The 26629-nt window shown below is 46.4% G+C and overlaps 2 long non-coding RNA genes across 2 annotated transcripts in view; both read left to right on the top strand.

The window, feature by feature from the left end:
* Window positions 1-8708, top strand: part of LOC147573938 (uncharacterized) — a 36298-nt gene extending 27590 nt beyond the window's left edge. The window contains exon 2 of the long non-coding RNA XR_015244601.1: window positions 8290-8708. This is a non-coding gene — a long non-coding RNA (uncharacterized LOC147573938). The remainder of the gene's footprint in view (window positions 1-8289) is intronic.
* A 5641-nt stretch (window positions 8709-14349) lies between these two features.
* Window positions 14350-26629, top strand: part of LOC147573937 (uncharacterized) — a 51239-nt gene continuing 38959 nt past the window's right edge. The window contains exon 1 of the long non-coding RNA XR_015245120.1: window positions 14350-14763. This is a non-coding gene — a long non-coding RNA (uncharacterized LOC147573937). The remainder of the gene's footprint in view (window positions 14764-26629) is intronic.

Raw genomic sequence — 26629 nt, 5'->3', positions numbered from 1 at the left:
GTTGGGCCTCAGCACCCTCCTTGTGCAACTCCATGCCGGCAGTGGAATCGACATGATGATGTTCCAATTCCATACCGAATAATACTACAGGGGTCTGGGCCCTATGGGCGTGGTCTTCTCAGAATTCGGAACTCGATCCCCATTGGGAGAGAGCCATCACTAGGGTTAGGGTATGTTCCAGCGACATAAGCATGGCTGAAGTGACACCAGTCCCTTGAGCTACATGGAGGGCTGAATAGGGTGCATGCACAGGTGCAGGTCAGATGTAGGGTTACAGTTAGAGTTGGTGAAGTTGATGTGTATAGTTATGTTCATTGTTATAGTTCTGTTCATAGTTATGTTCATGGTGAGGTTGGTGTGTATAGTTATGTTCATTATTGGGTTTGGGGTTAAGTCCTAGGTGGCTCCAAGCGATAAATCAACAGCAATGCAGTGAGCTTCCCGGAGGGCTCAGTAGAGGGCATATTGCAGGTTGTCCATCATGCTTAGTCTTTGTTTGCCAGGGCAAGCCTCCATCATGGGCCATTCTTTGATTGAGCCTCAGCAACCACTTCTGCAGCAACATCTGGGCTTTGGATATTACATGGTGATATTCCACATTCCACGCCGAGTAATACTCCTCCTCCTTTGTACTCCATATTTGTGGCATCCTCAGACTAAAGAATTGGGTGACCATCAGGAGAGAGACTTAGTTTGAGTTAGGATTTGCTTCAGGGCCATCAGCAGTGCTGAAGCAACACTACTCACATTATCTACATGGGGTGTTGGACGAGGGACCATGCGCACGTGAAGGTCTGGTGTAGGATTAGTGTTAGAGTCGGAGTGAGGTTTAGGTTGAGGAGTACTGCAAGGGTCACGGTTAGGGTTAGGGTCCAGGAGGCCCTAGGTGCTGAAACCCAAGCAGTGCAGTGACCTCCCTGGAGGGCTGAGGGAGGTCGCATTGGAGGGTGCCGGCCAGGCTTAGTCTTTAGGGGCTAGGGCCAGCCTCGGATATGGACCACACTTTGGTTGGGCCTCAGCAACCCCCTTGTGCAGCTCCCTCTGGGCTTTGGAAATTACCTGGTCATGTTCCACGTTCCATGCCGAGGAATCTGGCTCTTCTTCTGAACCCCACGTGTGTGGTTTGCACAGAAGTAAGTATTGGGTCACCATGGGGAGACAGCCTAAAATGGAGTTCGGGTTCGGTCCAGGGATGTAAGCAAGGCCAAAGTGACAGCAGTCCCGTGATCTCCCTGGAGGGCTGAAGTGAGGGTCCCTGCAAGGGTGCGGGTCGGTTGTAGGTTATGTTTAGAATAGGGGTGATGTTTAGGTTGAGGGGTACTTTGAAGGTCATGGTTATTGTTAGGTCTCTCGAGGCTCTAGGCGCAACAACCCCAGGAAGGATGTGGTCTCCCAGAAGGGCTGAGTGTATCCCACATGGGATTGTGCTGATCAGGCTTTGTCTTTGAGTGCCCGATCAAGCCTCTCGTGTGAGTCACTCTTCAGTTGTGCCTCAGGAACCCCCTTGTGCAGCTCCTTGTGGGTAATGGAAATGACACGATTTGCTACAAGATCCATGCCGAGGAATCCTGCAAAGCTTTGGGCCCCATGTGTGTGGTCTCTCAGAGTTAGGCATTGGATCCCCATCGGGATTCAGCCACAACTAGGGTTAGGGTTCGGTCCAGGGAGGTAAGCAAGGCCAAAGCAACAGCAATCCCATTACCTACATGGAGGTTTGAATGAGGGCCCATGCGCAGGTGAGGGTCAGGTGTAGGGTGTCAGGTGAAGTCTTAGAGTTGGGGTGAGGTTGAGGTTGAGGAGTATGTTGATGGTCACGTTTACAGTTGGGTTAGGTTCCAGGAGGTACGAGGTGCTGTACCCCAAGCAGTCCAGTGGTCTCACTGGAGGAATCAGTGGAGGGCAAATGGTAGGTTGCCACTCAGGCTTAGTCTTTGGGTGCCAAAGCCAGCATCAGTTGTGGGGCAATCTTCGGATGGGCCTCAGCAAACCCTTTTTGCAGCTTCCCCTGGGCTTTGGAAATTACCTGCCGATGTTCCACGTTCCATGCGAGTAACGCTGCAGCACTTCTGGGCCCCATATGCATGGTGACTGACACTTAGGAATTTGTTCCTCAATGGGAGACAGCCATTACTAGGCTTAGGTACCAGCCCAGGGATGTAGATAGGTCCAAATCCACATGAGTCCGTGATCGTTCTGGAGGACTCCATAGGGCCCATGTTTGGGTGCGGGTCATGTGTAGGGTTAGCGTTAGAGTTGGTGTGAAGTTTAGGTTGAGGTGTATGGTGAGGGTCAAGTTTAGTGTTAGGGTTAGATTCCAGGAGGTTCCAGGCAGAACGCCTAGCAGTGCAGTGGTCTCCACAGAGGGCTGAGTGGAAGCTGCATGGAAGTCTACAGTTCAGACTAAGTCTTTGCGTGCCAGGGCAGCATCCTATGTGTGACACTCTTCAGTTGGGCCTCAGCAACCTCCTTGTGCAGCTCCGTCCCAGCAGTGCAAATGAAATGATGATGTTCCAATTCCATCTGAAGAATACTTCAGGGGTTTGGACCCTATGTGCATGGTGTTCTCAGAGTTAGGAACTAGATCCCCTTTGGGGGAGAGCCATAGCTAGGGTCAGGATTCGGTCCAGGGACATAAGCAGGGCCGAAGCAACACCAGTCCCATTATCTACATGGAGGGCTGAATTGGCACCCATGCAGGGGTGCAGGTCAGGTGTAGCGTTACCTTTAGAGTTGGGGTGAGGTTGAGGATGATGTGTATGGTTCTGGTCAATATAATGGTTAGGTTTTGTCCCAGGTCCTCCAGAAGCTGAAGCACCAGCAGTGCAGGTCTTCCTGGAGGGTTCAGTGGTGAGCACATGGGAGGGTGTAGGTCATGCTTAGTCTTTGAGAGCCAGAGTGAGCCTCCCTTGTGGGCCACACTTTGGTTGAGCCTCAGGAACCGCTTCTGAAGAAACATCTGGGCTTTGGATATTACATGGTGGTATTCCACGTTCCATGCCGAGGAATCTGCCTCTTCTTCTGGAAGGGAGGTATCCTCAGACTTAAGAATCGGGTCACCATCTGGAGAGAGCTTTAGATAGAGTTGGATTTCAGACCAGGGCCATAAGGAGGGCCAAACCTACCCCATTCCACTTACCTCCATGGGGTGATGAATGATAGCCAGTGTGCAGGTGAGGGTCAGTTGTAGGATTAACGTTAGTGTAGGAATGAGTTTGAGGTTCAGGGCATGGTGAGGGTCACGGTTAGTGTTAGGGTTAGGGCCCAAGAAATTCCAGGCAGTGAACCCCTAGCATCACAGTGGTCTCCACGGAAGGCTGAGTGGTGGCTGCATGGGAGCCTTCAGTTCAGACTTATTCTTTGTGTTTCAAGGCCAGCCTCCCGTGTGTGCCACTATTCATTGGGTCTCAGTAGCCTCCTAGGGCAGCTCCATCCCAGCAATGGAAACGAAATGATGATGCTCCAATTCCATACCGAGTAATACTGTAGGGGTTTTGACCTATATGCATGGTGTTTCAGAATTAGGACCTGGATACCCATGGGGAGAGAACCACGGATAGGGTGAGGTTCTGTCCAGGGACATAAGCAGGGCTGAAGAGACACTGGTCCCGTTATCTCCATGAGAGCCTGTATGAGGGCCAATGCACGGGTGAGGGTCAGGTGTAGGGTTAGCATTAGCGTTGGGGTGAGGTATAGGTTGGGGAGTATGGGGAAGGTCACGGTTGGGGTTAGGGCTAGGTTCCAGGAGGCCCAAGGTGCTGAATCCAAGGCAGTGCAGTTGTTTCCCTGGGGGACCAAGAGGAGGGCACATGGGAGGGTGCCGGTCATGTTTATTCTTTGGGTGCCAAGGCCAGCCTCTTGTGTGGGCCACTCTTCGGTTGGTCCTCAGCAACCCCCTTGTGCAGGTCCCTCTGGGCTTAGAAGATGGTATGGTGATGTTCCCCGTTCCATGCCAAGTAAGCCTGCACCACATCTGGGCCCCATGTACGTGGTTTTCTCCAAGTTAGGAATTGGGTCCCCATTGGGAATGAGCCATAGCTAGGGCAAGGGTTTGATCCAGGGACGGGACATAAGCAAGGCTGAAGAAACAACAATCCCTTTACCTCCATGGAGGGCTGAATGAGGGCTCATGCATGGATGCGGGTCACGTGTAGGGTTAGTGTTAGACATAGGGTGAGGTTCCGATTGAGGAGTATGGAGTGGGTCATGATTAGGATGAGGGATAGCTCCAAGGAGTCCCCAGGTGATGAACCCCATGCAGTGCAGTGGTCTCCTGGGAGGGCTCAGTGGAGGGCACATGGGAGGGTGATGGTCAGGTTTAGTCTTTGGTTACCAGTGCCAGCCTTGCATGTGGGCCACTTTTGGGCCTCAGCAAGCACTTTGGTACCTCCCTCTGCTATTTGGACATGACATGGTGGTGGTCCACACTCCATGTGGAGTAATCCTGCACCGCTTCTGGGCCACAGGTGCGTGATATTCTCTGCATTAGGAATTGGATCCCCATCGGGATAGAGACATAGGTAGGATTACAATTAGATCCAGGGACATAAGCAAGGCCGAAGCAACAACAGTCCATTTATCTCCATTGAGTATGAATGAGGGCCATGCGCGGTAGCAGGTCAGGTGTAGGGTTAGTGTTAGAATTGGGGTGAGGTTTCGGTTGAGGAATACGGCGAGGGTCATGGTGAGGGTTAGGGGTAGGTTCCAGGAGGCGCTTAAGTGCAGAATCCTAAGTAGTGCAGTGTTCTCCTAGAGGGTTGAGTGGAGGGCGCAAAGGATGGTGCCATTCCTTCTTAGTCTTAGGGTGTCAAGGCCCTCCTTGAGTGTAGGACACTCCTTAGTTGGGCCTCAGCAGCTCCCTTGTGCAGCTCCCTCTGAGCTTTGGAAATGACATGGTGATGTTCCAGGTTCCAAGCCGAGTGATTTACACCATGAGTGTGCTGTTGTCAGTCATTGGAATTGGGTTGCCATGAGGAAGGAGACTTAGCTAGGGTTAGGGTTCAGTGCAGGGACATCACCAGAGCAGAGTGACTCCAGTCTTGTGAATTTCATGGAGGGCTGAAGTGAGAAACCTTGCGAGGGTATGGGTCTGGTATAGAGTTAGTGTGAGAGATAGGTTTAGGTTTAGGTTGAGTGCTAGGGTCAGGGTTCTGGTTAGGGTTGGGGTTAGGTCCCAGGAGGCTCCAGATGCTGAACCCACAGCAGTGCAGTGGTCTCCCCGAAGTGCTGACTGGAGTACACAATGGATGCTGCGGGTCAGGGTTAGTCTTTCGGTTGCCAGGCCAGACAACTCTTTCTGGCACTCTTCGGGTAAGCCTCAGGAATGCTCTCGGGCACAACGGAGGCTGCCGGTCAAGATTAGTCTTTGGGTTCCAAGGCTGGACAAGTGTATTGGACACTCTTTGGGGGAGACCTCAGGAATCCTCTTATGCAGCAGCAGCCGGGCTTTGGAAATGACATGGTGATGTTCCACGTTCCACGCTGAGTGATCCTGCACTGCTTCTCGACCCCATGTGCATTCTATTGTCAGACATTGGGATTGGGTACTAATGGAGAGTGAGTTTTAGCTAGGGTTAGGGTTCAGTGCAGGGATGTGGCCAGGGCCAAAGGACTCCAGTCTCGTGATCTCCCTCGAGGGCTGAAGTGAGGGCACATGCGCTGGTGTGGGTCTGGTGTAGAGGTATTGTGAGATATATGGTCAGGTGAGATTGAGGGTTATCATCAGGGTTATGGTTAGGGTTAGGGTAGGTCAAAGAAGGATCCAGGCGCTGTACCCACAGCAGTGCAGTTGTCTCCCCGAAGGGCTGAGTCAGTGCACAATGGAGGCTGCTTGTCAGAATTAGTCTCTGGGTTCCAAAGACGGACAATTCTATAAGGTTTGGTGTAGATAGGTGGGTCTAGTGTGATAGAAACTGTTAGATTTAGGTTGAGGGTTATGGTTAGGGTTATGGTTAGGTTTAGAGTTAGGTCCCAGGAGTCTCCAGACACTGAACCCACAGCAGTGCAGTCGTCTCCTGGAAGGGTTGAGCGGAGTGCACAATGGAGGCTGCCAGTCAGGAATAGTCTTCGTTTTCCAAGGCCAGACAACTGTATTAGGCACTCTTCAGTTAGGCCTGTTGAATCCTCGAGTGCAGTGGCAGCCGGGCTTTTGAAATGACATGATGATGTTCCACATTCCACACCAAGTATTCCTGCACTGCTTCTCAATTCATGTGTGTGCTGATGTCAGACTGTGAATTGGGTCCCCATGGGGAAGGAGCCTTAGCCAGGGTTAGGGTTTGGAGCAGGGAAGTCACCAGGGCCAAAGCAACTCCAGTCTAGTGATATTCCTCAAGGGCTGACCTGAGATCCCATGCGAGGGTGCGGTTCAAGTGTAGGGTTAGGGTTAGAAACAGGGTTACGATTAGGTTGAGGGTTATGGTTAGGGGTACAGTTAGGGTTTTCTTCGTTCCCAAGGCTCCATGCGCTGAACCACAGCAGTGCAGTTGCCTCCACAAATGACTGAGTGGTGTGCACAACCGAGGCTGCAGGTCAGGATTAATCTTTGGGTTCTAAGGACAGACAACTGTATCTGGTCTGGTGTAGATAGGTGTGTCTAGTGTGAGTGATAGGGTTAGGTTTAGGTTGAGGGTTAGCATTGGGTCCTGGTTAGCATTAGGGTTAGGTCCCAGGACGTTCCAGGCACTGAAACCACAGCAGAGTAGTTGTCTCCCCAAAGGGCAGAAGGGAGTACACAAGGGAGGGTGCTGGTCAGGAGTAGTATTTTGGTTCCAAGACCAGACAACTGTATGGGTCACCCATCGTTTATGCCTCAGGAATCCTCTTGTGCAGCTGCAGCCGCGCTTTGGAAATACATGGTGATGTCCACATTCAATGCTGACTGTTCATGAACCGTTTCTGGTCCTGGTATGTGTGCTGTTATTAGTCTTTCGATATGGATCCCCATGGGGAGAGGGCCTTAGGTTATAGTTTTAGATTTAGCGGATAGAGTTAGAGCGTTAGGATGAGGGTTTTAGGGTTAGAGTTAGAGGCTTAGGGTTAGAGGGTTAGGGTAAGGTTAGGGTTAGTTCGGGTTATGTTTATGGTTAGTTAGAGGTAGGGCTAGGGTTAGGGGAAGGGTAGGGGCAGGATTTAGCATTAGGGTATGGTTAGGGTTAGGTGTTAGGTTTAGGTGGGATTTTGTTTAGTGATAGGGTTGGAGTTGGGCAAGGAGTAGGTCATGCTTGCATCCCCACTTTGAGCGGGAAGGTGTTCATATGTGGACACCGCCCTCCATGTTCAAGGGATTGTGTTCTTGCTATCGCCCCAGTGTCTCTGCACTGTAGGTTGTTCTTGCCTCACCCATTCCAGCTTTGCTCTGGAGTTTTTCACACCGTCACCCCACCCCCTCTCGGTATGGTAAGATTTCATGTTCCACCCAATCGCTTTTGGTGCAAGGGGTGTGTTCACACATGCGACCCTCCACACTCTCTATGTGCGATGGTGTCACCCATGAGCCTCACAGATCCTTAGATTGGGATTACTGATGCCAGTGTTAAATCATGAATATCTATTTTCACTTTCACAACTGAAGAAGTAGGCGTTTTTTAAGGTAAGGTTTATGGTTAGCATTAATGTTAGGTGTCAGTTAAGGTTTAGGGCATGGTGCAATCCCCCTTGGTGTGGGATGGCGTCACGATTGTGTCCCATCTGCTTCATTTATCCGCGATGTAGCAGTGATATTCCTTTTAATTCAGATGATTTCCTTGGCACCCGGATGTCTCTGAGTTACGCGTCCCACTTCGTCTTGGTTCATGATCTCTCGGTTTCTGGTTTTGATCCCTGGGTAGCCACTGTGCTGATAGCTGGGAATCTGGAGCCTGCTTCAGATACTATCTGTCTCTCTCTCTCTCTGCCCATGCCCCACTTGTGTTCTTTGTGTCTTTCAAAAATTAATGTACCTAAAATCATTTTCAATCTGATATTTCCTGGATGGCTCTTTTCACTTTCATTGCTGAAGAAGCAGGCGTCTGTCTCGTTCATTGTTCTTTTGTTATCTTTGGAATAGCTGACAACATATATGACATTTCCCCAGCCAGCATCGGGGATGTGCAGCATTTCTCCTACCAGCCGGACACCTCTCATCCACTGTAACACTGCATTCCTCTAGAGCATCCCACATGCTCTCGGAAACTGGATTGTAACTGTGGATGGTAGCAGTGTCCCATAGTCTTCTGATGGTATTTCAGGAGGTTCCTCATTCGCATCTTTGGTTACCTGAGTGTCTTCTGACATCTCTCATGTTTCCACTAGGCCGCTGCTATGATGCTCAACAGGGAACCTGAAGCACACAGGGATTCAGGAGCAGACCAACTACCGCTTGGCTCCCACAAATGGTCGCCTTGGAGCTCTTTATGGAAGAGGAGAAAACACCCACCACCACCGTTTCACAACCCTGCACCGAATGTGGAGACAACAATCACCCACCCCCAAAGGAAACTCTAGCAGGGTACATGTATCAAACCTAAGGTGTTGGTTATGTATTTTGGGTCAATAAGTGAGGTTGTACTTTTGACTGGTAAGTGTACATCTAAATCCCTCAGAGGGGATATTCTCTGAGGTCACCCCAACCTAAATTGTTGGCCCATGGGGAGATGTGTTGTCCCTATTGACTGTATTGATGTTGTCTCTGTAGGCCAGTGAATTAAAGCTCCATAGGGTCTTGTCCTGTTCATGCCTCTTCACGGGAAAGTCCATTTCACCTATTGAAAAAGACAGCAAAGGAGTAGTGTTGCCACTATTAAATCTGACGTTTCATGAATGAGTCTTTTCACTTTCATGGCTGAAGAAGCAGCATCTCTTATAATGAGGGTTAGGGTTTGGATTACCCTGAGGATTAGGGTAAGGGTTAAGTCATGCTTGCATCCCCGTTTTGGCAAGGGAGGTACGTCACACCTGACCCCCACCACCCTCCTTGCGGAAGGGTGTTCAGGCATGCAGCCTGCCTCCCCTCCACAAGGGAGTAGTGATGCCACTACTTAATGTGTTGTTTCATGAATGGCTCTTTTCCCTTTCACAGCTGAAGAAGCAGGCATTTCTTAAGGTAAGTGTTATGGTTAGGATTGCCGTTCATGGTTAGGGTAAGGGATAGGCCATGCCTGCACCCTCCCTTGGAGTGGGAGGGCGTTCACACATGAGCCACGCAACCCCTCATCTCGGGAGGGTGTTTACCAATAGGAACCAGTCCCCTTCAGTGGGGGGGATGTTGATGTATGCGCCTGCACCCATCTCGTGTGCGAGGGTGTTCATGCATGGACACCACAACCCTTGGCGAGGGAGGGCATTTGTCCATGCACCATGCCCTCCTTGGCTCAGGAGGTGTTCACGCATGAGCATAGTGCCCCCTTAGCTTGAGAGGGTGTTCAGGTAGGTGCATGAACCTGCCCCCCAGCGTGGGAGGGGGTTCACGCATGTGCCCTCCCCCCTTAGGCGCTGGAGGGGGTCACCTGTGCACAGCACCACTAGTCAGCAAGGGAGTAGTGATGCCACTATTAAATCTGACGTTTCATGGACGGCTGTTTTCACTTTCACAGCTGAAGAAGCATGCATCTCTTAAGGTCAGGGGTAGGGTTAGCATTACAGTTAGGGGTTAAGATAAGGGCTAGGTCATGCTTGCTCTCTCCCCTCAGCACGGGAAGACTTCACACATCACCCCACTATCCTGAGCAAGGGAGAGAGTTCACCCTTTCACCCAATCCCTGAGAGTGGTAAAATATTGAAGCACGTGCTCCACTCCACTTCCGTTGGGGGGGCTTTCACACATGCGTAGATGCCCCCTTCAGGACAGATTCTTCACATATGTGCATGACCACCTGTCGGGTCGGGAGGGTGTTCAATCATGGGCACACCCCACCTCTGCATGGGAGATGGTTCATGCATGTGTCTTGCTCATCTCAGCAGGGAGGGTTTTTACGCATGTGCACAGCCCCACCTTGGTGTGGGAGGAGGTCACCCATGCAGAGCGCCACCCTTCAATCAGGGAATAGTGATGCCATCATTAAATGTGACGTTTCATGAATGGTTCTTTTCAATTTCACAGCTGAAGTAGCAGACAACTCTTAAGGTAAGGGTCTGGGTTAGCATTACCAATAACGGTTAGGGTAAGGGTTAGGTCGTGCTTCCACACCCAACCCCTTGTCTCTATAGTGTATTCACGCAATAGCACCGCCCCTCAATGTGGGAGAATATTCATGCATGTGTCCCACCCCCTTCAGGGTGGGAGGGTGTTCACACATGTGCCCCATCCTCTTCAGCTTGTAAGTGCGTTCACGCATTCTCACATTTGCACCACCCGTCCCAAGGTGAGGGAGGGTGTTGACACATGTGCCCTTCTCCCTCGGCATGGGAGGTGGTTCACACATGCTCCTCATGCCCTCGGTGATGGAGGGTGTCACCCATGAACAGTGCCACCCCTCGGAGAGGGAGTACTGTTGCCACTATCAAATGTGACCTTTCCTCAATGATTCTTTTCACTTTCACAGCTGAAGAAGCATGCATCACTTAAGGCAAGGATTAGGGTTAGCATTACATTTAGGCTTTAGGGTATGGGTTAGGTCATGCTTGCTCCCCCTCTCTGCACGAGAGGTGTTTCACTAATACTCCATGCCCCCCCTGGCACAGATGGGTACAGCCCTCCGTCCGTGTAGAAGGGTGTTCTCACGCACAACCCTCCTTGTTGATGGAGGGCATTTGTGCACGCACCCTGCCCCATTAGTGCGGGATTTTGTTCTCGTGTGTGTAAGGCCCCCCTCCTGGCAGAAGGGCATTCACCCATGTGCACCATCCCCTCACTTTGGCATGGGAAGGTGTTGACCTATGTGACGTGACACATCAGCATGGGGGAATATTCACGCATCTGCCCCGAACCCCTCTGCCCGGGAGGGTGTTCATGCATGTGCACAGACACCAGTCAGTGAGGGACAGTATTCATGCATGCGCACAACAACCCCTCCATGAAGGAGGGAAGTCACATATGCGCTATGCATCCCTCAACAAGGGAATGGTTCAAGCATGTGCCGCATACCCATTTTGGCATGGGAGGGTGTTGACCTATGCACCTTACCCCCTCAGCGCTGGAGGGTGTTCATAGATGTGCACAGCCTCCGTTGTGGCGGACATGTGAACCCCGGCTAGGGGAGGGATGCCATTCGCACGTAGGCCCCACCCATACCCCTGGGTGCTGTTCACACATGTGCACAGCTCTCCCTACTGGCGGAAGAGTGTTCACACATGCACAAAACTCCTGCTCCAAGAGGTAGGGCGTTTCCACATGAGCACAATCCCCATCAGTGAGGGAGGGCATGCATGCATGCTCCTTACACACTACCACAGGAGGCAGTACAGGCATGCGCACAGCCCCCCTTACTGGTGTATGTTCACGCATGCACACAGCTCCCCTCAATGAGGGAAGGCATTTGCACATGCGCCCCCCTCCCCTGGGCAAGGAAGGGTGTTCAGGCATGCACAGAACCACCACCTCAGCCAGGGAGGTCGTTGGTGCATGCGCCCTGCCCCACTTAGCACAGGAGGTGGTTCAGGCTTCCGCCTGGCTCCCTGTCAGCATGTGAGTCGGTCACCCATGCACAGCGCCACCCCTCAGGGAGGAAGTACTGATGTCACTATTGAATGTGATATTTCATGAATGGTTCTTTTCACTTTCACAGATGAAGAAACACAGCTGAAGAAATGCGGCCAGGGAGGGCGTTGACGTATGCTCCCCGCTCCCCTTGCCAGGATGCTGTTCACGCATGTGCAAAGTCCCCCCTCCTTGCCAAAGGGGGTCCAAGCATGACCACAGCCCCTGCTCTGTGAGGCAGACCATTTGTACAGGCACACAACCCTCCCTCAGCAAGGGACAGTGTTCATGCTTGGCCCCAGTCACCTCGGTGGGAAGGGTGTTCACACATGCACATAACCCCCCTCAGCACGGAGGGCGTTCAAACATGTGCCCCACCCCACTTGACGCCAGAGGTGGTTCAGGATTCTGCCTTGCCCCTGCTTGGTGTGTGAGATGGTCACCCATGCACAGTGCCACCTTTTAGGGAGAGAGTAGTGGTGTCACTATTAAATGTGATATTTCACGAATGGTTCTTTCACTTTCACAGCTGAAGAAACACACATCTCTTAAGGTAAGTGTTAGGGTTGGCACTGACATAAGGGGTAGGGTAAGGCTTAGGTAGTACTTCCTCCACCCTGGGTATGAAAGGTTTTCAAGCATTATCTTTCCCCCCCTTAGGACAGGAGGGGGTTAACACTTGCGCCCTCCCACATCAAGGGAGGGGGTCACCATTGCGCCACTGTCTCTGTGATGGACAGGTGTCACTCATGTTCTTTCCCACACCTTGGCACGGGAGGTGATCATGCATGTGCCCCTTCTGCATCCCTTCATCGGCGATGTAGCCTTGATGTTCCTTTTAGGCCAGACGTATTTTGCACTGCCTCGGCCTCTCAGTGGATTAAGTTTCCCACTTCAGGTCATAGTCTCACGGTTTGTGGTTTCAAACCCTTGGTTTACCTCTGTGCTGATGACTCTGAACATGGAGCCTGCTTCAAATACTGTGTCTCACTTTCTGTCTGCCCCTTCCCCACGTGTGTTCTGTCTGTCTGTCTCTCTCTCTCTCTCTCAAAAAAAACAGTGAAGAAAAAAACATTTTAAAGCAGCTCCATCAGTCTACTTGTCTTCTTGCCATATATCCACCTCTTCACGGAATGGTCCATTTCACCGATTGGAAGAGACAGTAAAACCCTCGTGTGGCCATTCAAATGAGTCACTATTTAGGTAACAAGTGATTATGCTACTTTTCCACGGTCAGGATACCATGGCCATTTTATGATTGTCCCTAGGCAGGCGGGGCCTCTAAAACTAGAAATGCTAGAGATGATTTTACTGGTAAACAGGTGGGGTTTGTGTTCACCGAGTTCCTTTTACTTCGTTTCATCTTTCCTTGATTGCCTATCTGTGTTGGGTCAACAATTGGTTTGATATTGACTTTACAGTTAGGTTATTTTTATCTAATGGTTAACTATCCATGGTTATCTGCTCTGATAGAGCTTAAGCAAGTACAAATATTTCATGTTGCACATACTAGCATTAGTGTTTCCTGTGCACCTGCAGCTGTTTCTCCCGGCCCACGGGGAGCAATCACTTCCCATCCAGCACCACCTGCTTTGTCTTCCTATGCCTAGCAGTGCACGTGCCGGTGCCTGCAGAACTTCCCTTGTTTCTCTGTCAGCTGAGTCTGAATGGGCTTCCTCTCCCACTCGTCCCTACTTCTCATCTCTTTAATGGATGACACACATCGCTGAAGGTCACAGTGAAGTCTCAAACTTCAGTATGTGGATTACGTGGCACCATTTTACGGTCTCACTTGATTACCCCCTTTCTTTAAAAATTACTTCCTTCCTCCTCCCACCGTCTGGGCCACTGCTCACCAGTGTCTGTGTTGGTAGGTCCTCGTCTTCTTCCTGTCCCCCATCTGCTTTCCATCCGCCCTTACTCTGTGGTGATCTCAGCTAGCCTCAGGCTTCTATATGCCAGCATCTGGGGCCTCTAAGTCTTTATGCGCTGCCCACAGCTGTTCATGTCTCCAGACACCTGACTCCAGCTGTGCACCACACAGGTGCTGCCCTCCCCAGACTCTGCTACCTCCCTGTAGGCCTCTCCTATTCCCCTCCCCTTTTTTACTGGGCTCCTGCCACACTGGCCCCTCCCTGTTCCCTGAGATTGTGAGGCACATACTCCTGCTTCAGGTCTTTGCACTCACTTTGCCTCTCTCTGTCGGGGATATACTTCCACGTGCCAACAAGACATACTCCCTCATTTCCGTCATAACCTTGCTCTGACATCACCTGCTCAGTGGAGTCTCTGCTTGCTCTCTATGTAAAACTGAAAACTGTTCCTTCTCCGACCTGAACACCCCATATCCCTTTCCTGCATTCTTTTTCTTCCTGGCCCTTGGCACCATCTGTTTTTCTTTCTTGCTTGCTGGATGTGGCCTAATGTAGTCCCTGCCAGATTGTTGGCTCCATGGGATCCAAAGACCAAACTAGCTTTGTTTAGGGCTGGTTCCTTAGGGCCCTCGAATAGTGCCCAACTCCTTCAAAGGCTCACACACCATTTGCTGAGCAAGTAAATATTAGGATTTCTTATTATTTTGCTGGGTCCGCCATCACAATGTACCACAGACTGGGTGGCTTAAGCAACAGAAATTGATTTATTTATTTTCTCACACTTCAGATCAAGGTGTGGCCAGGGTGGGTGTCCTCTCTCCATGACTGGTGGATGGCCTCCTTTCCACTGTCTTCATGTGGTCTTCCTTCTGTGTGTGTAGTTGCCCACTCTCTTCCTATAGGACACCGGTTATCAGACTAGAGTCCCTCCCCACAAATGAGCTCATTCGACCTCCACTTTACCTTTCAAGATCTGGTATCCAAGTACAGTCCCATGGGTAGTTAGGACTTCAATGTATGGTTTTGGGGGGCAAATCCATTCCATAACAGGTTTCTGTCTGTTGTACCTAGTCACTACCTACATGGGTTTTTCTTTTTTCCTCTATGCCCTTGTGCCCGTTATTTGCTCACACAGTGCTAATCCCAGTTTGCCCTTAGCTCAAGTTATAACTCTATTTATTTGTATAGACTTTCATCTTCCCTCTATCTCTATACTCCAAGTTCCTGGCTGGCACTGGAATTACATCTTCAGCACGGACATCATAACCTCCAGGTGAGGTAAGTATGATTATTTTCATTTTGAAAATCAACAATCTGAAGCTCAAAAGAGAGTAGGTCATGTTTCTGAGATCACAGTACTAGTAAGTGCTGTCCTTTGGATAACTTTGTTCTTATGGGCTCCAAAGCCCACTTTCTTTCATCTACCATATGTCCCCAAGATGAACGGGGAAAAGCCATACTTCAGCCTGGTATAATATAAGCAATTGTACGTGTAAAGCTGGTGTAACAATTCAGGAAATGGGATTAAGTTTAGTATCTGAGTAATTATACCCACAGGTTGAATTTCATTCTCACATCCTTTGATTTTTTACTGCTGTAATTTCTGTTATCCTTAATGATTATATAAACGTATTCTTCCCTTTGCAAAATTTAGCCAGTAAGAATACTGAGTGAGTTTGTTTCCTTTGTAACAGGTCTGAATTATACAATGAATTCATAATGTCAAGATAATAGCGGTTATTTTTTTCCTACAATATAGAGGAAAAGGTCATTGCCTTTGTTGTAAGAGTTTACCATGTGTTCTTGGTAACATGACTGAGCTGTATTGGTGAAAACAAGTTGTACATTTTGAAAGTCAGTTATTTATAGTTAAGAGAGTATCGTTCTTTCTTTGGGTGCAGCTGATTGTTTGAAATAGAACTTAGGGTTTTTCTGCATAGATTGTCTATTTCAGAATGATCTTTGTTTTAAAAAGTATGTTATATTTGCATTCATGCAAGTTGTGCCATCATTAAATTGACAGGAAAGCAGCTGTTAATAGTTGTCATTTGGACATGTAGATGGAAATCCTAAGGGTCATGGTATGACTCCTTACACGTGTTGAGCTCTGGTTTCATTTGGCATTTCCAAACCATTGCCATGACCTTATGAATGTTGATCAAGTGGCCATATAATGGTTGTTTTAAATTGGCATCAGTGGTGTAGAGATGATTCTTAAGTTGTGTATGAGGAAGCTGTTGGTTTTCTGCTTCTATGTCTGTGTAGCTCCTAAAAATAGAAGACTAGCGCATCTTATCAAAATTACTTTTGTTCAAAGTCATTGCAACTTGTGAATGAGCTAAAGGCTTAGATAATAGTACTTTTGGAGTCTGATATTTGGAAATTTAAAATAGGTCTTCGGGTATCTGTGTGGCTCCGTTGGGTAATCATCTGACTTTGGCACAGGTCATGATCTCACTGTTCGTGACTTTGAGCTCCATGTTGGGCTCTGTGCTGGCAGTTGGGAGCCTGGAGCCTGATTGCGATTCTGTGTTCCCTCTCTCTGCCCCTCCCTGGCTCATGCTCTTTCTCTCTCTCTCAAATATAAACTTAAACATAGAAAATAGGTCTAGAATAAATCTGTAGACCATAACATATTTATAGTGACTGCTGATTGAAACAAAGAAATAGCCTGAAATTCCAAAAATACATTACTGTTGTTTCCCTAGGCTCCCATGAAATGCCAGGTTGACCATTAAGCTGAATACAAGCAGTAATCTTTTAGTAACTTGGAAGAGATACGCATACTATCATAGCTAGTAAGGTTTGGTATATGTCGTTTTGGTAGACTTATTTTCTTTAATGATCAAAAAATTGATTTCAGGTCTCTTTTACTTGGGTATTCAGGATTAAGAGAAGTTACCCAAGGCAAATGAATTAAGACCATTTTAAAACTGACCTGGACTTAAAAAACCAGAGACTGGAGTCATGATAAAGATAGTTTGAACATGCCATTTCATCAAAAAAAAAAAAAATACAGCTCCTGAATGACAATCATCATGTTGGAGGAGAGTTTCTGGTGTTCCCTCCACAAATGGTGCATGATTTTCAGTCAAGGATACAGCCTCACTGACTGTACTTTTACTGACATGATGGTTCAGATACCAACAATGTTGTCTGTTGGGATTGTCTTTTACAAAACTGATATCCTTTCAGTTTTCAGCTTAATTAATATACTAAGGAGAAAAAAATGTTTCCCTCTTTCTGAAAAATAATTCCATTTGTATTTAGAGTTATCATTAAACATAGTATTTCTAAAAATGGCTAATAAATTGGAAGTGAATATAAATTTGCTTGTGAAGTTATCAAATGGAAAACTGTTGCCAAAGCAGTTATTTTATGTTTTATAGGAAAACTAATCTTTTATGTCCTTACTGCATTTATGTTATATCCTATTCACTTTTATTTCATGCTATTTGTGTGTGTGTGTGTGTGTGTGTGTGTGTGTGTGTGTGTTTGCAACTAAGTGAAATGTGCAATATTTGGTCATTTAAATAGATTCACTAATTTAGGCAAAGTCAGCCATAAACAAATGCAATACATTATGTCCAAAGTAGTCAAGCAGATTTTGCATCATGAGTAAAACTTGCTTATGTTAAATGAATTTGCTTTTCTCTTTTCTTTTTAACAAGCCAAGTCAAAGGTGAATATATTCTTTCTGCTCACCTTGAGGCAGGGCAAGAGCAGATTTGTGTCAGAGCGCACTGTCCGTATTTATGACAAACTAGGGAAATTAAGAAAGCCACTTAGGTACAAACCTTAGTGGGGACTCATGACTGATACCTTTTCAACAATATTCTGTTGGGATATCTTTTATTAACTGGGTTAATTTTTTTTCATCTTTAGTTAATTTATTTTTAAAATTTACATCCAAGTTAGCATAATGTGGAACAATGATCTCAGTAGTAGATTACTTAAAGTCCCTTACCCATTTAGCACATCAGCCCTCCCACAGTCCTTCCAGTAACCCTGTTTATTCTCCACATTTAAGAGGTTTTTTTTAATGTTTTTGTCCCCCTCCATGTTTTTATATTATTTTGCTTCCCATCCCTTATATTCATCTGTTTTGTATCTTAAAGTCCTCATATGTGTGAGGTCCTATAATATTTGTCTTTCTCTGACTAAATTCGCTTAGCATAATACCCTCTAGTTCCATCCATGCAGGTTAAATGGCAACATTTTATTCTTTTGGATTGCTAAGCAATACTCTAGTGTGTGTGTGTGTGTGTGTGTGTGTGTGTGTGTGTGTGTGTATACACCACATCTTCTTTATCCATTCATCCATCGATGGACATTTGCGTTTTTTTCTATACTTTAGCTGTTGTTGATGGTGCTTCTATTACTTTGGGGTTCACCTTTCCCTTCGAAATAGCACATCTGTATCATTTGGATAAATACCTAGTAGTGCAACTGCTGGGTTGTAGGGTAGTCCTCTTTTTCAATTTGTGAGAAACCTACTTACTGGTTTCCAGAGTGACTGTGCCAGTTTGCATTCCCGCCAGCAGTGCAAGAGTTCCTCTTTCTCCGCTTCCTCGCCAACATCTGTTGTTGCCTGAGTTGTTAGTGTTAGCCATTCTCACAGGGGTGAGGTGTTATCTCATTGTGTTTTTGATTTGTACTTCCATGATGATGAGTGATGTTGAGCATTTTTTCATGTTTAATTTGGCCATCTGGATGTCATCCTTGGAAAGTGTTTGCTCATGTCTTGGCTCATTTCTACACTGGATTACTTGTTTTTTTGGGTGTTGAGTTTGATATGTTCTTTATAGATTTTGCATACTAATCCTTTATCTCATATGTCGTTTGCAAATATCTTCTCCCATTCTGTTGGTTGCCTTTTAGTTTTGCTGATTGTTTCCTTCACTGTGCAGAAGCTTTTTATTTTGATGAGGTCCTAATCATTCATTTTTGCTTTTGTTTCCCTTGCCTCTGGAGACTTGTTGACTAAGAAGTTGTGGAAGCAAACATCAAAGAGGTTTCTGCCAGCTTTCTCCTCGAGGGTTTTGATGGCTTCCTATGTTAAATTTAGGTCTTTCATCCATTTTGAGTGTCTTTCGTCCATTTTGAGTGTGAGAAAGTGGTCCAGACTCATTCTTCTGTATGTCGCTGTCCAGTTTTCCCAGCACTCTTGCTGAGGAGACTGTATTTATTCCATTGGATAGTCTATCCTTTTTGTCAAAGATTACTTGGCCGTACGTTTCTGGGTCCATTTCTGTGTTCCTATTCTCTTCCACTCATCTGAGTGTCTGTTCTTGTGCCAAGAGCATACTGTCTTGGTGATTACTGCTTTGTAATACAGCTTGAAGTCCAGGATTGTGATGCCTCCTTCTTTGGTTTTCTTTTTCAAGATAGCTTTGGCTATTCAGGGTCTTTTCTGGTTCCATACATATTGTAGGATTCTTTGTTGTAGCTCTGTGAAGAATGATGGTGTTATTTTGATAGGTATTGTGTTGACTATGTAGATTGTTCTGGGTACTATTGACATTTTAACACTATTTGTTCTCCTATCCAGGAGCATGCAATGTTTGTCTTTTCTGTGTGTTTGCCATCTGCAGTTGCTTTCATAAGCTTTCTATAGTTTTCAGTGTATAGATTTTTCAACTATTTGGTTAGATTTATTCCTAGGTATTTTATGGGTTTTGGTGCAATTTTAAATGGGATCGATCCCCTGATCCCATTTCTCTGGCTTCATTGTTGGTGCGTAGGAATGTAACTGATTTCTGTGCATTGATTTTATATCCTGCCAGTTTGCTAAATTCCTGTATTATTTCTAGCAGTTTTTTGTTGACTATTGTGGGTTTTCCACATAGAGTTTCATGCCATCTATGAAGAGTGAAAGGTTGAGCTCCTCCTGGACGATTTGGATGCCTTTTATTTCTTTGTGTTATTTGATTGCTGAGGCTAAGACTTCCAATAGTATGTTGAATGCCAGTGGCGAGAGTGGACATGCTTGTCTTGTGCCTGACCTTAGGAGGAAAGCTCTCAGTTTTGCCCCTTTGAGGATGATATTAGCTTCGGGTCTTTCATATATGCCTTTTGTGATCTCGAGGTATGATCCTTCTATCCCTACGTTCTTGAGGGATTTTATCAAGAAAGGATGCTGTATTTTGTCAAATGCTTTCTCTGCATCTATTGAGAGGATCATGTTGTTCTTGTCCTTTCTTTTATCGATGTGATAAGTCACATTGATTGTTTTGTGGATATTGAACCCGATTTGCATTCCAGGTATTAATCCCACTTGGTCGTGGTGAGTAACGTTTAAATGTATTGTTGGATCGGGTTGGTTCATATCTTGTGGAAGATTTTTGTATCCATGTTCATCATGAAAATTTGTGTATACATCTCCTTTTTAGTGGGTCTTTTTCTGGTTTTGGAATCAAGGTAATGCTGGATTCAGAGAAAACGTTTGGAAGTTTTCCTTCCATTTCTTTTTTTGGGACAGCTTCAAGAGCATCGGTGTTAACTCTTCCTTAAATGTTTGGTAGAATTCCCCTGGAAAGCCATCTGGCCCTAAGCTCTTTTTCTTGGGAAATTTTTGATTACTAATTCAATGTCTTTACTGGTTATGGGTCTGTTCAAATTTTCTATTTCTTCCTGTTTCAGTTTTGTTAGTTTATATATTTCTAGGAATTTGTCTGTTTCTTCCAGATTGTCCATTTTATTGGCATATATTTGCTGATAATATTCTCTTATTATTTGTATTTCTGCTGTGTTGGTTGTGACCTCTCCTCTTTCATTCGTGATTTTATTTCTTTGGTTCCTTTTTTGATCCAACTGGCTAGTGGTTTATCAATGTTATTAATTATTTCAAAGAACAAGCTTCTGGTTTCATTGATCTGTTCTACTCTTTTGTGTGTGGGTGGAGGGTGGTTATTTGTTGTTGTTTTTTTTTTCTGTGTGTGTTATTGTTTTTGTCTTCAGTTTCGATAGCATTGATTTTTGCTGTAATCTTTATCATTTCTTGTCTTCTGCTGGTTTTGGTTTTATTTGTTGTTCTCTTTCCAGCTCTTTAAGGTATAAAGTTGGGCTGTGTATCTGAGACTTTTTACCTCTTTTGGAAGGCCTGGATTGCTATAAACTTCCTCTTATGACAACCTTTTCTGAATTCCAGAGGCTTAGGGGTGTGGTGTTATCCGCTTCGTTGGCTTCCATGTATTTTTTAATTTTCTCTTTAACTTCTTGGTTCACCCATTCATTCCTTTTTTTTAATTTTATTTTTTGTTTTAAAATTTACATCCAAATTAGTTAGCATATAGTGCAACAATGATTTCATGAGAATATTCCTTAATGCCCCTTACCCATTTAGCCCAACCCCCTCCCACATCCCATCCAGTAACACTCTGTCTGTCCTACATAGTTATGAGTCCATTCTGTTTTGTCCCCCTCACTGTTTTTATTTTATTTTTGTTTCCCTTCCCTTATGTTCATATGTTTTGTCTCTTAAAGTCCTCATGTGAGTGAAGTCATATGATTTTTGTCTTTCTCTAATTTCACTTAACATAATACCTTACAGTTCTAACCACGTAGTTGCAAATGGCAAGATTTCAGTCTTTTTGAGATACATATATTATATATATATATATATATATATATATATATATATATATATATATATCTCGCATATCTTATATATATAAGTGATATATATATCACTTATACATATCTATATATCTATATATCTATCTATATCTATATATATTTATATCACTTCTTTATCCATTCTTCCATTGGTGGACATTTGGGCTCTTTCCATACTTTGGCTATTGTTGATAGTGCTGCTATAATCATGGGTGTGGTGCATGTGTCCCTTCAAAACAGCACACCTGTATCCCTTCAATAAATGCCTAGCAGTGCAATTGTTGGGTCGTAGGGTAGTTCTGTTTTTAGTTTTTTGAGGAAACTCCATACTGTTTACAGAGTGGCTGCACCAGCTTGTATTGCACCATTCATTCTTTAGTAGTATGTTCTTTAGTCTCCAAGTGTTTGTTATCTTTCCAAATTTTTTCCTGTGGTTGTTTTTGAATTTTATAGCATTGTGGTCTGATAATATGCACGGTATGATCTCGAACTTTTTGTACTTGTTGAGGGCTGATTTGTTTTCCAGTATGATATCTATTCTGCAGACGTTCCATGTGTCCTGGAGAAGAATGTACATTCTGCTGCTTTATGATGAAATGTTCTGAATATAACTGTTAAGTCCATCTGGTCCAGTGTCTCACTCAAATCCATTGTTTGTTTGTTGATTTTCTGTTTAAATGATCTTTCTGTTGTCATAATGGGGTGTTGAAGTCCCATACTATTATGGTTTTATTATCAATGAGCTTCTTTATATTTGTGATTAATTGATTCATATCTTTGGGTGCTTTCACATTGGGAGCATAAGTGTTTACAATTGTTAAGTCTTCTTGGTGGGTAGACCCCCTCAATTAAGATACAACACACTTATTCATCTCTTGTTACAGTCTTTATTTTGAAGTCTAGATTGTCTGATATGAGTAAGGCTACTCTGTCTTTCTTTGGCTATCATTAACATGATAGATGGTTCTGCAGCCCCTTACTTTCAATCTGAAGGTGAGTTTAGGTCTAATATGGGTCTCTTGTAAACAGCATATAGATGGATCTTGTTTTTTTCCCCACCCTGTTACCTTGTGTCTTTTGATTGGAGCATCTATGCCATTGACGTTTAGAGTGAGTACTCACAGATATGAGATTATTGCCATTATGTGTCTTGTAGCGTTGGATTTTGTGGTGGTATTTGTTTGTGCTATCCAGTCTTTGGTACTTTTGATGTTTTTTTATTCTTTTTTTTTTTTTTATCTTTTCTCCCCTCAGGGAGCCCCTCAGGTTCCATGCCAAGTGTTTCTGCACCTATTTTCGAACCTGTGTGCGTGTTGTAGTCAGACTTTGGAGTTGGGTCCCATGGGGAGAGAGCCATAGCTACGGCTAGGGTTCGGACCAGGGACATCGACAGGGCTAAGGCGACACCAGTATCATGAATTCCATGGAGGACTGAGGTGACGGCACATGCACAGCTGTGGGCCTGCTGTAAGAGTTAGTGTGATAGATAGGGTTAGGAGCAGGTTGAGGGCTAGGGTTAGGATTACGGTTAGGGTTAGGGTGTGTCCCAGGAGACTCCAGGCACTGACCCCACATCAGAGCAACTGTCTCCCCGAAGGGCTGAGTAGAGTACACAAGGGAGGATGCCGGTCAGGATTAGTCTTTAAGTTCCAAGGCCAGACAAATGTATGGGTCACCCTTCAGGGAGGCCTCAGGAATCCTCTTGGGCAGCTGCAGACAGGCCTTTGAAAGGACATGGTGATGTTCCAGTTTTTTTGCCGAGTGATTCTGTATCGCTTCATGCACCCAGACACGTGGCGTTTTCAGACTTTGGTATTGGGTCCCCATGGGGAGAGACCTTAGCTAAATTTAGGTTTCGATTGAGTGACATCACCAGTGCCAACGCGAATCCATTGTCGTGATCTCCATGGAGGGTTGAAGTGAGGGTCCTTGCTAAAGTGCAGGTCATGAGCAGGTTTGAATTGAGATAGGGTTAGGGATCTGTTGAGATTTCTGGCTAGTGTTAGGGTTAGGGTTAGTTCCCAGGGGGATCCAAGTGCTGACCACACAGCAATGCAGTTGTCTCCCTGACGGGCTGAGTGAGGGCACAGTGGATCGTGCTTGTCAGGATTAATTTTTGGTTTCAGTATCCAGACAACTGTATGGGCCACTGGTCGGGTAGGCCTCAGGAATTCTCAGGGGCAGCTACAGTGGGGCTTAGAAACAAGATAGTGATGTTCCAGGTTCTATGCCGGGTGATCTTGCACCGCTTCAGGCCCCTAGGCACGTGGGGTTGTCATACTTTGGTATTGGGTACCCATGGGGAGAGAGCCTTAGCTAGGGTTAGGGTTCAATCCAGGGACATCACCAGTGTTGACGAGACCAGTCTCGTGACCTTCCTGGAGGGCTGAAGTGAGGGCCCATGTGACGGTGCGCTTCGAGTATAGGGTTAGAGTTCGAGATAGGGTTTGGGTTCACCTGAGGGTTCTGGTTAGAGTTTCTGTTAGGTTTAGGTCTCAGGAGCCTCCAGACACTGAACCCAAGGTAGTACAGATGTTTCCCCGAGGGGCTGAGTGGAAGACACAAGGGAGGGTACCGGTCATGATTAGCCTTTGGATTCTAGGCCACACATATATATGGGCCACCCTTTGGGTAGGCCTCGGTAAACCTCTCTTGCAGCTGCAGTCACCCTTAGAAAATGACATACTGATGTTCCACGTTCCATGCCGAGTATTTCTGCACCGATTCTTGAACCCTTGAGTGGGCTGTTGTCAGACTTTTGAATTGGGTCCCCATGGTGAGAGATTCTTAGCTAGGGTTAGGATTTGGTCCAGGGAAATAGACCCGGCTCAAGCGACTCCAGTTTTGTGATCTCCCTCAAGGGCTGAAATGAGGGCACATGGGAGGGTGCGCGTCAAGTGTATGGTTAGTGTTAGAGAATGGGTTAAGTGTAGGGTGAGTGTTACGATTAGGGTTATGTTTAGGGTTAGTGTCAGGTCCCAGGAGGCTCCAGGCACTGACACCACAGCAGAGCCTTTGTCTCCCCAAAGGGCTGAGTGGGGGACACAAGGGAGGGTGCTGGTCAGGATTAGTCTTTGGGTTTCAAGGCCAGATGAATGTATGGGCCATCCTTCGGGTAGGCCTCAGGAATCCTCTTGTGCAGATGCAGTCACGCTTTGGAAACGACATGGTGATGTTACACGCTCCATACCGAGTATTTCTGCACCAATTCTTGAACCCATCTGCGTGGTATTGTCAGACTTTGGAATTGGCATCCCATGGGAAGAGAGGCTTAGCTGGGTTTAGGATTGGGTCCAGGGAAGTTGCCAGGGCTGAAGCGACACCAGTGTTTTTAATTCCATGGAAGGTGAAGTGAGGGAAAATGTGTGGCTGTGAGTCCGCTATAGAGTTAGTGTGCTAGATAGGGTTAGGTGTAGGGTGAGGGTTATGGTTTGGGTCATGGATAGGGTTTGGGATAGGTCCCAGGAGACTCCAGGCACTGAACCCACAGTAGACCAGTTGTCTCCCTGAAGGGTTGAGCTCACTACACAAAGGAGGGTGCCGGTCAGCATTAGGCTTTGGGTTCCAAGGCTAGAAAAATGTTTTGGCCGCCCTACACATAGGCCTCAGGAATCCTCTCATGCAGCTGCAGTCGCGCTTTGCAAATGACATGGTGAATTTCCATGTTCCATGCCGAGTATTTTTGCACTGATTGTCGATCTCATGTGTGTGCTGTTGTCAGATTTGAAATTTATTCCACATGGGGAGAGAGCCTTAGCTAGGGTTAGGGTTCGGTCCTGGGAAGTCACCAGGGCTGAAGCGACTCCAGTTTCATGATCTTCCTAGAGGGCTGATTGAGGGCCCATGCGAAGTTTCAGGTGAAGTACAGGGTTAGGGTTAGAGATAGGGTTAAGTGTAGATTGAGGGATATGGTTTGGGTTACGGTTTCGGTTAGTGTTAGGTCCCAGGAGGCTCCAAGCACTGATTCCACAAGAGTGCCGTTGTCTCCCTGAGGGGCTGAGTGGTGCCCCCAGGGAGGGTGTCAGTCAGGATAAGTCTTTGGGTTCCAATTCCAGACAAATGTATGGGAGACACTTCGGATATGCCTCAGGAATCCTCTCGTGCAGCTGCAGTCGTGCTTTGGAAATGACGCAGTGATAGTCTCTTGAATAACTGGTGCTGGGAAAATTGGATATTCACATGTATAAGAATAAAGATTAGCACCGTATGTTACACCACTCCCTAAAGACTGAAAGGAAGAAACATAGAGAGATGTGGTTATAGAGAAACAGTGACAAAGAGGAAGAACAAAGAGGAAGGTAGACACCTGCTCGAGGTATGTGGAGGGCGTTAGATGCATCAGAGGAGAGGGGATGTATGAGGTGGCTCTGAGTGCTGGGGAAGAAAGGGCTTGTATCATGGGTACCAGAGTTCCATGACCCCAAGACTCCAACATCCCTGGTTCCAAGCTCTGCAGAAGCCATTGGAATTGAACAGATGGGTATCCCTCATTTCTTCTGGAATTGTGAGGCTCAGCCTCATGATCTGTCATGGAGAGGGATGTCTTGAGGGAGATTGTGCTGCTCTTTGGCAGGTATACTCCAAGTCTGCCCTGTGGGGAGGTGTCCTGTGGCCACCTCTCTCACTGCCCCAGGCCCTGTTGGATTTCCCCCCTCCCCCACTAGCTGGACTTCCTCAAGTTCTGAACCCAGGCATCAGGCATCGTGTTGCCCCCAGGTCCTGAAGTCTGTACCTGGCAGAGGTGGACTGCTGATATTGATTTTAAAAAATTGACAATAAGGTCCATATCCTCCCTCCGGGACTAGTGGTGTGCATCCCAATCGTGGGTTGCTATCCTCCTGTCCACAACTAATCTGAGGATTCCAGAAGGTAGGTGAACACTATAAAACACTCTAGTCTTCTCTTACATCAAATTCAAAGACATTTTCTTGTCCCAGCTTTCTTTTAATTCTGAAGAGATGGCAATTAGTAATTGAAGGCATAATGGTCCTATAGGATATTTACCTATATGACTGCTGGACATTATTTCATCCATCTGTGTCCCTAAAGCACATTTAATTGGAAATATTAGCCAAGGATACATACTGTAAATTCACAACTGATTCATAGCTCCCTGTAAGTTTCATTCTGACCTTGTCACATATGTGTCATCAAAGATATTATTAGTGACTTTTCAGGTAAGCTCCCCACATCAAGATGGTGATGTTAGAGAATCTGGTATAAATGGAATTTCACAGATCCCAAATTAGGAATTATTTTTCATTTTTAATGTTTCTTTTCTCTTTTTTTTGAGAGAGCCTGAGCTGGGGAGGGGGGAGAGAGTGGGAGATACCGAATCTGAGGCAGGCTCGAGACTCTGAGCTCTCAAGACAGACCCTGACGCAGGGCTCAAACTCATGGACTGCAAGATCACGACTTGCATCAAAGTCGGACGCTTAACCGACTAAGCCACCCAAGCGCCCCAGGAAGGATAGTTTATTGGCAAAGAGGGAGAAATTAAAGATAGTGTAAAGGATGTCTATTTTTA

The sequence above is a fragment of the Puma concolor genome, chromosome E2 (genome assembly GCF_028749965.1).
Source record: "Puma concolor isolate L17-30 chromosome E2, mPumCon1.1.hap2, whole genome shotgun sequence".
Classification (NCBI taxonomy): domain Eukaryota; kingdom Metazoa; phylum Chordata; class Mammalia; order Carnivora; family Felidae; genus Puma; species Puma concolor.
This window is presented reverse-complemented; position numbering and strand designations above follow the sequence as displayed.